Source organism: Mus caroli, unplaced genomic scaffold, assembly GCF_978045245.1.
Source record: "Mus caroli unplaced genomic scaffold, Mus_caroli_1 scaffold_3, whole genome shotgun sequence".
Lineage (NCBI taxonomy): Eukaryota > Metazoa > Chordata > Mammalia > Rodentia > Muridae > Mus > Mus caroli.
This window is the reverse complement of record NW_028227258.1, coordinates 93,260,051-93,271,376: the sequence shown is the minus strand read 5'-3', so window position 1 is coordinate 93,271,376 and position 11,326 is coordinate 93,260,051.

Sequence of the window (11,326 nt, the reverse complement as noted above, 5' to 3'; positions counted from 1 at the left end):
TTGAGCTCCTAGGAATCTAACATACTCTTCTGGCCTCTGAGGGTACCACTACACTCAAGAAACACACACACACACACACACACACACACACACATAATCTTAAAAAAAAAAGAAAAAGAATTCTATTTGGTTTTAAGTAATAAAGACCCACACTGTTAAAGTGGGCACACACACCAGGGTTGGTATTCGTCATGTGAAGAAACTAAAGGGTGGGGAGGCCGGCTAGAGATGTCATCTACCACAGCATCAAACTCCCAGCCTCCCTTGCCTGCTGTGCAACCATTACTTACTATGTAACCACCTTTACCTTCAAAGGAAAGTTGGAGACAAAAAAAATCTTTAAGAACACATCACCATAATGGCATATGTAGAGTCTGTGTCTGAATCTATGTCTATATTATTGTTTCTCTGAACTTTCTGTAAATATTTTCATGAAAAGTTGTATCTGTGTTGCATGTGTTTTACTTGCCAAATATTTAACAAAAGGCAGGTATATTTCCTATTTGGCTTGATTTAAAAAAACACCACTGCATATTTTCCATGGTTGCATTTGTTTCTCTCTGTGTACTGTCTCTTCTGTCTGCTTGTCCAGGTTTTATACAGATCTAGCGTTTTAGCCCTGGTTACTCTTCTTAAAGCCTCCTCCCCCATTCTCTCAGTAAATGACGACATCATTTCCCTGTTGTTTAGATAAAAATCGAAACTCAAGGACTATCTGACGCCTCCATCTTTCACCCCTATCCAGCAAGTCCCCGTCCCCCTCTGGAGTTCTCCCAATTTACACCTTGAGCCTTGAGTCTGATCAGATTCCACTTCCTCGTCCCTGCTCCTCAAGTCTGGTATGGCATCATCTCCAAGGAAGACAGCTTTGAGAGTTATCAACCCAGACCCCCTGCCTCCACATTGCCTAGCCCCACTGCTGGCTTGCTACACAGCAGCCAGGATAGTCCTCACAAGGGGTTTCCCTGCTCACCACTGTCCAGTGGCTTCCCAGAAGAATCTAGAATAAACTCCAAGCCCCTCCCTGTGACCTACAATTTCTGTACAACTCCTGACCTTTTTAAAAACCGCTGTCTCATGTTCCCCAGAATTCCCCTTGTTGACAAGGTTCCAACTGCAGCCCAGGGCTTCCGTCTCCTAGCTCGCTCTGACCAATGCAGCATTAGAGCTCTGATCTCACTTCTGTTGTCTGTCCTAAGCCACTTTTTGTGCCACCTCCTCTGTGAGGCTGACACTCATCAGCCTAGTCACAGGAGAGTGTCATCTCCTGCCTACTATTTTTAGTCAACCATCAGCACTGTCAACCCCACAGCACCGTTGATGATCAGATATGATAGGTTTGTCTATTTCCTCTCCTGCTTCCTGCTTGCCCTTGAGAGACATTCCTCCCCGCATATCCAGAGCTTGGTAACATGTATGATTAAATGCTCTATAAATATTTGCAAGCAATTATTTTCTTATTAGGACTGAACTTAACTCATAAATTAGCGAGCCATGGTTTCTATTCAGTTATTTTTTTGTGAACAGCTATAAAGCTGTGATATTTTCTTCATACAGATTCTCTGCATGTGTTAGTGAGAAAATGTCTAGATGATTTACAGTTATTATCACTACTTTGAATGAGTATCTTCCTCTGTTATCATTGGCTAAGACGAAAGGTACTTTCTATACTGGTGGGTGTGGCTGGCTGCAATGCAAGCCTGTCACCCAATCTCTAGGTTTTCTAAATGGATATGACGTCTGTCATTTTTTTATAGTCCACTTGACACAGGACTTTTTGGTGAGTCCCTGACACTTTTGGGCTCAGTGGGTATTATTACAGTTGATGGAATTAGTATATTAGTGGTATTTTAATATTAAATATTGTTTATATGGGTCTGGAGGGAGAGCTCAGCAGATAAAAGCATGCACTACGTTTTCAGGTTTGGTTCTCAGCCAAACCATCTGTAACTCCAGCTGCAGGGATCGGACAGCTCTGTCTTCTGCATTCATGGGCACATGCCCTCACAAAGTCACAGGCACGTACATGGGCATGTGCACGCATGCACGCGCGCACACACACACACACCATTAAAAGTAAAATAAATCTTTAAAATTTGTGTTTGTTTGATGTTCTGGCTTACAGCTGGCAGATGAATCTTTTTCCTTTCCTTTGTGAAAATCACATCTGATGTTTGAATAGGCTAACAGTCCAAGCTGAGGAGACTCGTGGCTGGGCCACCATCCTGATTCCCGCAAATAATCCAGGGAAGCAGAGGACACCCTTTATCAGAGTTGAGAGTCCAGCGGGAACAGCAGGTGTCGAGACCCCCTCAGGGTCCTTTCTGTTCAAATCCCCAAGGAGGCACTGCTTCACAGGAGAAGTGTTCTCCTGGTCAGGAGAGCTGTGGGCTCCAAGAAGCTGATACCAAGGTCCAAATAATCACAGAGGTGTTGAATTTTCCTGTGCCTTTCCTCTGCAAAATTTGCTGGCCTTAAACTTAGCATTGAAACAGCCTCCAGAAAAGCTCTCCTCAGCCCAAGACTGAGTCATGGATCCTCCATGAGACTTTCTTAGGCACGGTGAACACTATCCTTCTAGGTCCTGGCTCATGGCAATTAATAAATATTTGTCTAACTTCTGACACAAAGGTATTTTCTGAATACATAGTGATTTCTGTCAACCCTTGGAACTAAAAAGGTAAAAATGTCAACAATAGAATAGAGAGACGGTCCTATGATACAAACTTTTCATGAACTTTAGATCTTCCTTCTAAATGTTTGCCCTTTCAACCAGGTGGGCTGTGGTGTAATCTCAACCCACGAGAGCTGGAGGAAGGAGGACCCTGAATTCAAGGTCATGGTTGACTACATAGTGAATTTGAGGCTACATAAGACTCTATTCCAACAAAATAAACAAGGCTGTTTAAACTTTATAGTGGGGTAATGTAAAATTTTTATAATAAGCTCAATTATGTGTTTTACTGAGAAATAAAAGTTTTGACATACAGATAAAGCATGGAGAAGCCAGAGTGAGCAGTAATGAGAGAGCTCTAGACGACAGGTACATTCTGATTCTGAGCATAATGGTTGCATCCTTTAATCCCAGCACTTGGGAAGCAGAGGCATACAGATCTCCATGAGTTCAAGGCCAGCAGTCGTGAGTTCCAGGATAACCAAAACTACACAGGGAGACCCTGGAGAGAGAGGGGCTGGGGATACCACATTCTGTTGGATTTATGGTTGGGATTAGGTCTTCAATTCTGGAGCTGCTTAATCACTCGTTTTCTTAGATCACGACTGAGTATTAAAGATAAGAAGAGGGAAAAAAGCTGGGCCATGGTGGCGCACGCCTTTAGTTCCAACACTATGGAGGCAGAGGCACGTGGATCTCTGTGAGCTCAAGGCCAGCCTGGTTTACAGAGTGGGCTGCAAAAACAGTCAGGGCTCCACAGTGAAACCCTGTCTCAAAAATCAAAAGACAAAAATTTAAAAGGAGAAATTGGCCTCAACTACAAGGAGGAGGGATCATAGGCTGCATCATTCCCCTGCCGACACAGAGTAAGCTTTCTCCTCACCTTCATAGACTGAGATACCCTGAAACCGTGAGTCAGAATAAATCCTCGGCCCTGTCGCACTGAGATAACTTTAGCCTCTCAAACCAGCCTGTGCCAATAAATCTCATCTTTGCAGAAAATATGAGCCTATCTGCTCTCCCTCTGACTATTTACTGACATGACATATACTTGGCTGTTTCATGTCTTATGTATTTCTAATTATAACCCTCAGGGGCAGGCAGATTAAGTAACTCATGCATAAAGGAAAGGATACAGTTGTGACCAGAAACCAGGACCGAGTGTGAAGTCTGTGCTGGACTTACTAAGCCAGAAACATCTTGTGCTTCTTCACAGTGAATCTGCTACTCTCATTTATTTTCAAAGTGTTTGATCAGAACTCTGAAAGTTCTCATGCTTTAGTTAGACTTGTATCTGTCTGTGTATGCCTATGTCTCTAAGTCTGTGAGTGCTCTTGGAGGCCAGAAGAGGGCAGTGGATCCCTTCAGCTGGAGTTACAGGTCCTGTGCGCTGTGTAGATGCTGGGAAATGCTCTTCTGTCCTCTCTAGGAGCCCAAGTGCTCTTGACCACCCATCCATCTTTCCAGCTCCACACGGCCTGGGTGGCCTGACTTACAGAGTCAGTGTCTCTTTAGTGGCAATAACATTTGCCTTTCCACCACACGCCGCCGTATCACTAGTTAGTTTTAAATTCCCTTTGAAATGTCTTATCAGAAACTGTGCTCTGGGTGCACACGGGCAATTGCTTACATAAGTGTTTAACTTGGTTGTGTACTTTGGTATACTCTTTATGGACTTTCAGGACTAAATCATATTAATCATATTAATCTTTTTATGGCCATTATTGTTACTTTCATGTGCCTCATAGGAATTTTTGAAGGTAAACAAGAGGGTAAGAGAATAATTGCGTTTTTGTTTCTGTAAGTTCTAACTTTTGCTGAGATGTAGTTACTTTTATTTAATACTCTAGTTAGACTACATTAAATGACTGATAAGCTTTCCATGCATGATCGTATGAACAAATGAACACTCCATTTCATCTTTTGTGATGAACAGATACAACAGATACAACACTCACATGTGCATGCCTACACAGATACAACACTCACATGTACATGCCTACACACAGATACAACACTCACATGTGCATGCCTACACACAGATACAACACTCACATGTGCATGCCTACACACAGATACAACACTCACATGTGCATGCCTACACACAGATACAACACTCACATGTGCATGCCTACACAGATACAACACTCACATGTGCATGCCTACACACAGATACAACACTCACATGTGCATGCCTACACAGATACAACACTCACATGTGCATGCCTACACACAGATACAACACTCACATGTGCATGCCTACACACAGATACAACACTCACATGTGCATGCCTACACACAGATACAACACTCATGTGTACATGCCTACACACAGATACAACACTCACATGTGCATGCCTACACACAGATACAACACTCACATGTGCATGCCTACACACAGATACAACACTCACATGTGCATGCCTACACAGATACAACACTCACATGTGCATGCCTACACAGATACAACACTCACATGTGCATGCCTACACACAGATACAACACTCACATGTGCATGCCTACACACAGATACAACACTCACATGTGCATGCCTACACACAGATACAATTGAAACAAACAAACAAACAAACAAGCCTAAAATATAAATAAACTCTTTTACAACATGGTAATTTGGGCAGAATGGTTCGCTTTTGTTAGCATGCACGTTTGTGTTTATTTGAGACAGAAACTATGTAGCTCAGGTATGCTCAGACTTACGATTCTGACTCTCCTCCCTCTGCCACTGCAGTGCTGGGGTTACTGGCGTACTTCAGTCAGGCTGGAATAACTTTTAAGTTAATAAGTATAAACAGTCAGGAGCATACTGACACTGCATCTCCCACAACCTTAAACCTGGTACTGGGGACAGTACAGCTCAGTGGGAAGGAGAGCAACTGCTTTCAGAAAGAGACAACATAAAGGAAGACAAAAAGCCCAAAGTTAGGTTTTGGGGTGAGAACTGTATTTTGTTTATTATTGTTATTGTTGTTGTAGTTGTTAATTTTTTCAAGACAGGGGTTCTCTGGGTAGCCTGTTGTCTTAGTGTTTGTATTCCTGCACAAACATCATGACCAAGAAGCAAGTTGGGGAGAAAGGGGTTTATTCAGGTCAGGAAGCAGGAGCTGAGGCAGAGGTCGTGGAGGGATGCTACTTACTGGCTTGCTTCCTCTGGCTTGCTCAGCTTGCTTTCCTATAGAACCCAGAACTACCAGCCCAGGGATGGCACCACCCACAATGGGCCCTCCTCCTTGATCACTAGTTGAGAAAATGCCTTACAGCTGGATCTCATGGAGGCATTTCCTCAAGGGAGGCCGCTTTCTCTATGATAACTCCAGCTTGTGTCAACCAGCCAGTACACCTGGCTTAGAATTTGCTCTGTAGACTGGGCTTCTGCCAGCCTCTGCCTCGAAAGTGCTGGGAATAAAGGTGCGTGCCACCACCACCTGGCTGAGAAAACCATATTAATTTAGCCTGTAATATAGTCCAGCAATCCAATGTTTAAGAATTATTATTATTATTACTATTACTATTCCTGCTAATAGTCATATAACCTCAGCTGGAAAAAAAGAGAAAGAGAGAAATCAAAAGCAAGAAGGGCAAAGGAGAAAAGCAAGGGTGTGAGGTGCCCACAAAAGCAAAACCAGAGAAATGCTTTGACCTTACCCTTCGCACTGTTACCTCCGCAGAGGTACGGTGAGCCACCCAGTACCCGCGGTGGTCTCACGCTGCCCTCTCAACCCCCTTCCTCTGGAGGACTAAGACCAAGAACTGCAGTTGACACAAAGTTTGCTCTTTGGTTCAGCTTTCATCCTGAATCTCGTGCAGGCTTCCTCCCACGCCAGGCTAGTCTCACGTGATCTTCACTTGAGAGACCAGGTAGCCATTTCCCCCAGGTCAGTTCCCGTCACACTTGTTTCCTGACAGGCTCACTTCTAACAAGCCCTTCTGCTTTCCAAGGAGGAAAGAAAATCACGGGAGGCAGAGGGAGAGAAGGATTTGGGTGGGAGAGGGGAAGGGAGAGGAAAGGGGGAACAGGATCGGGTAAGGGAGGAGGGGGGAACAGGAGAGAAGCCCAGAGGGCCAGGAAAATGAATGGAAATATTTAGCCTCTGGTAGGGGGTGGAGGTGGGAGGTAGGAGGTAGGAGGTGTGTGTGGGGGACCCTCTAGAAAGTACCAGAGGCCCAGGCGGTGAGAGACTCCTACCTAGGACTCAATGGGGGTGACCTTAACCAAAATGCCCAACAATGGGGAGAGGGAGTAGACACGGCCTCAGGTGGAGGGACAGGGTTACTAACCCACAGTCAAAATTTCTGACCCAGAATTCCTGTCTAAAAGAACTGCAGAGACAAAAATGGAGAAGAAACTGAAGGAAAGGCAGTCCAATGACCTGCTGAACTTGGGATCCATCTCATGGCGGGGGTGGGGGTGGGGGTGGGGAGCATCAACACCTAACACTATACTGATGCTATGGTATACTTACAGACAGAAGCAGACACTTACACCCAACCATTGGACTGAAGTCGGGGACCCCTATGGTTAAATTAGGGGAAGGATTGAAGGAGCTGAAAGGGAGAATGACCCGGAAGGAAAAGCAGCAGTCTCACCTAACCCTTACCCTGAGATTTCCCAGAGACTGAGCCACCAACCAGGCAGCATACAGGGGCTGGTCTGAGGTCCCCAGCACATATATAGCAAAGAACTGCCTGATCTGGCCTCAGTGGAAGAAGACTCGCCTAACCCTTGATAGACTTGAGACTTGGGAAGGGGGAAGTCTGGTGGAGGGAGCACCCTCTTGAAGGCAAGGGGGAGGAGGAGTGAGATGAGGAACTGTGGGAGAAGGGACCAGGAGGAGGAGCAATGGCTGAAATGTAAATACATACCATAATTTTTTTCAAAAGGTAAAATTTAAAGGTTTTTAATACTTGTTTTCTGTGTGTATATGTGTGAGTGTGTGTGCCACACGTAGACAAGCACCTGCAGGTGCCAGGAGAGTGGCTCAGACCCCCTACAGCTGGAGTTACAGGCAATTGTGGGCCACCCAAGTGGGTGTTAGAAAAGCAACAGGCACTCTAACTTCTGAATCATCTCTCCAGCCCCACTTTTAAAGTTTAAAAAAAAATGTTCTACCTTTGGTTATTTCTTAAAGGGTGGACTTTTACCTGTCTGGCAAACAGTAGTAAGCTAGTGCTTGCCACAGAGCTAACTGATGTTGCAGAGATGAACAGCGCTAAAGCAGTGGTGACCTGAGCCAGCCACGGTTTTACCACTGAAGCTGGAAGAGAACCAACTAGGTTAGTGGTGGTCTGGGTTACAGAGTCCTGTTTTGTTATTTTGTCTGTTTGCTTTGTTGTTGTTGGTGGTTTCTTTGTGTGTGTGTTTTCTTTTGTTTTGCCCCTGATTCTTGCTGGCTAGCCAGAATTCAGAAAATACTGGCTGCTTTATGTATCACTGGGGTCAGAGGGGCCTGAGTCATTGTTCTTAAATCCTTCATCTTCATCAGGATAAGGGGTGTGATGGTACCACTCCTGTTCCAACTGTAGACTCCATCCTGCCTCTCTTGTGCTATATTTTCCTCCTGTTCATTTTAACTTTATTGGAAGGGTGGGTGACACAGCGAGTGCGAGGGTAAGAGCCAGTGTAATGGGACATATTTTCTCAAGAATGAAATGCTCTCATGGCAATCGTCACATCGTTCCTCGGTTGGAAAAGGCGTAGAAATCAGGGCTATTTTTTTAGTTATCTTCAAAATGATTCATATTTATTTTGTTGTTGCTGCTGCTGAGACAGGGTTTCTCTGCATAGCCCCGGCTATCCTGAAGCTTTTAATCTTTAGACCAGGCTGGACTGGAACTCAGAGATCTGCCTGCCTCTGCCTCCTGAGTGCTGGGATTAAAGACATGTTCCATCATGGTTCGTGTCTGTTGTTTTTAATTATGTGTATGAGTCTGTGAAAGTGAGTGCCAGTGGGGAAAGGGACCAGAGGAGCTGGACTTCCATGTGACATCTGGAGTTACAGGTGGCTGTGAGCACCTGACGTGGGTGCTGGGATGAGAACTCTGGGCCTCGGGAAGAATGCAATGGTGCTCTTGACTACTGAGCCATCTCTCTAGCATCTCAGGTATTATTTTAAACTTGTTATTCGTTCTTCATGGGTTTCACATCATGACCCCAGGCCCACTCAGCTCCCCATCCCTCTGTATCTGCCCTTGCAACCTCCCCGCAAAAGAAAGTATAAAAAAATGAATAAATGAAACAAAGCAAAAAAAGCATAGAAGACATCTCCTTATGGAAGCTGCAGTGTGTCACAGTGTCAGGCAGCACACCTTTTGTCCACACATCTTTACTTGCGAATGTTCATTGCAGTGAGTCATTGGTCTGATTCATGGCCTCTGGGTTCTGATACACCATCAATATTGGATCCTCTCTAGGACACCTCTTGGTTGTCCTATGTCACAGAGATCCTGCAGCTTTGGATCAGCAAGACCGCCCCCTTCTTATGCCCCAACAATTAATAGATGAGGTAGATTTTTGCATGGGCCAACTCAAAGCCCTGGATCTGGGCCTGGGTGGGCCTGATTTGGTCAGCTTACCAGCTCTTCCTTATTTATACCACTAAGCTGAGTTTCACAGTTCCCCTCTTCCCTCATGCCCCTTTCCCCACCCCCATGACCAGTTCTATTGTGTTGCCCAGGCAAGGTGCAGAGCCTGTTCTCCTGTGCTATAGCTGGTGAGAGGTGGGGCCAGCTCTCCAGAGTGGCTCAGCCAGTGAGATTCAAGGCCAGTTCTGCACAGCCTTTGGACATCTACTTGGTCCCAGGCAGCTGTCCAGACTGGGATCTTTGGTGCTAAGTTGAGCCACTGACATTGGGAGTGGGGATAGGGAGGAGAGGAGAATCTCTAGGAAGTCCCAGAGACCTGGGATTGGGGAGGCTCCCAAGAGTCAATGCAGGTGATCTTAGTGGAGATGCCTAACAGAGGAGAGATGGAACCTGAAGAGGCCACCTCCTGTAGCCTGGCAGGAACCCCAGAGGAGGGATAAGGACATCAACCTACCTTTCCACCCCAAATTTGTCCTGTCTAAAAGAAATGCAGGGGTGGTGCAGAGACCCAAGGGTTGTGGATATTTTCAACTGTGAGGATGCATTGAGTTGTCCTCCGGAGGATCACATATTTCTGTAAGACAGAGAGAGAGAGAGAGAGAGAGAGAGAGAGAGAGAGAGAGAGAGAGAGAGAGAAGCAGGCAATGTTCTAGGTCTACAAAAGGTAACATATGTAGATATACATTCTTTATCTGGGGGGTGGGGGAAAGAAGTGAGTCTCAGCCGGGCGTGGTGGCTCACGCCTTTAATCCCAGCACTCGGGAGGCAGAGGCAGGCGGATTTCTGAGTTTGAGGTCAGCCTGGTCTACAAAGTGAGTGCCAGGACAGCCAGGGCTACACAGAGAAACCCTGTCTCGAAAAAAAAAAAAAAAAGTGAGTCTCTCGTTCATTTGGTTAGCTTACCATTACATATAGTACCAAGTGATCTGCTAGCTTAGAACCTTCAGTTTCCCCTCTCCAAGGTAAGAAAAACTTTCAAATGTTTGAGTTTTTATGCCTGCATTTTAACAAACATTTAAAAATACTTTAATTTGCCTATTTTATTTATGCATTTGCATGGGTGTGTGACTAGAGGTCATGGAATAACTTTCAAGAGTTAGTTCTTTGTCTCATCATTTGCATTGCAGGGACAGAAGAAAGAAATGCTTTTACTGTCTTAGCCATCTCATGAGTCCCCGGATTCCTGATAGTGCAAAGTGGGCCAATGACTTGCTCACAGTCCTACATTTATTTGCAAAATCTAAAAACAACTTGCAAATAACCAAATTGCTCGCTTTCACTTGAGTTTATGTAAGACAAAAGAATTCCTATGTGTTTTGAGAGAGGATCAAAAGATGTTGAAATATTTGTAGGACCCTAAACCAAAATTGTTCTATTCCCTGGTATTGAAGAGAAAGAATAACACAGTTCATGTGTTCATTGGACTGTGATATTCCCCCAACTTAGTTAATTTTCTTTAATTACACTAAAAAGGGACCTGTGCTTTGATGTGAATGAGTGTAAAGGCATGGACATAGCAACAACCTCATCTGTAGAAGAATTTTAATTCAGCAACAGGCTACAGAGAGGCAAGGGATTACATACAGACTTAGGTCTGTGTGATCCAGCTGGAATGCACCCACCACACCTTTGACCCCTCTAACTGGAATACAGACAACACCCCTTAGCATACAACTTTAAGGTAAAATTAGTTTGTAGAAGGAAGCAGCCTCCGAGCAGTGGTGGCACATGCCTTTAATCTCAGCACTCCGGAGGCAGAGGCAGGCAGATTTCTGAATTCGAGTTCAGCCTGGTTTACAGAGTGAGTTCCAGGACAGCCAGGGCTACACGGAGAAACCCTGTCTCAGAAAACCAAAAACAAAATGAAAGGAGGAAGAGGAGGAGGAGGAAACAGCCATGTTGGAAAGTGAACTCTAAGTGAGGGGCAGACAAAGTGATGAATCAGAGGAAGATTTGATAGAATGAGTCAATTAGGAGTCAGTGCAGTGAGCACAGTACAGTGGAGTTAAGTTCATTCATGAGTTCACACAGTTTAGTACAGGTCAACAGAGG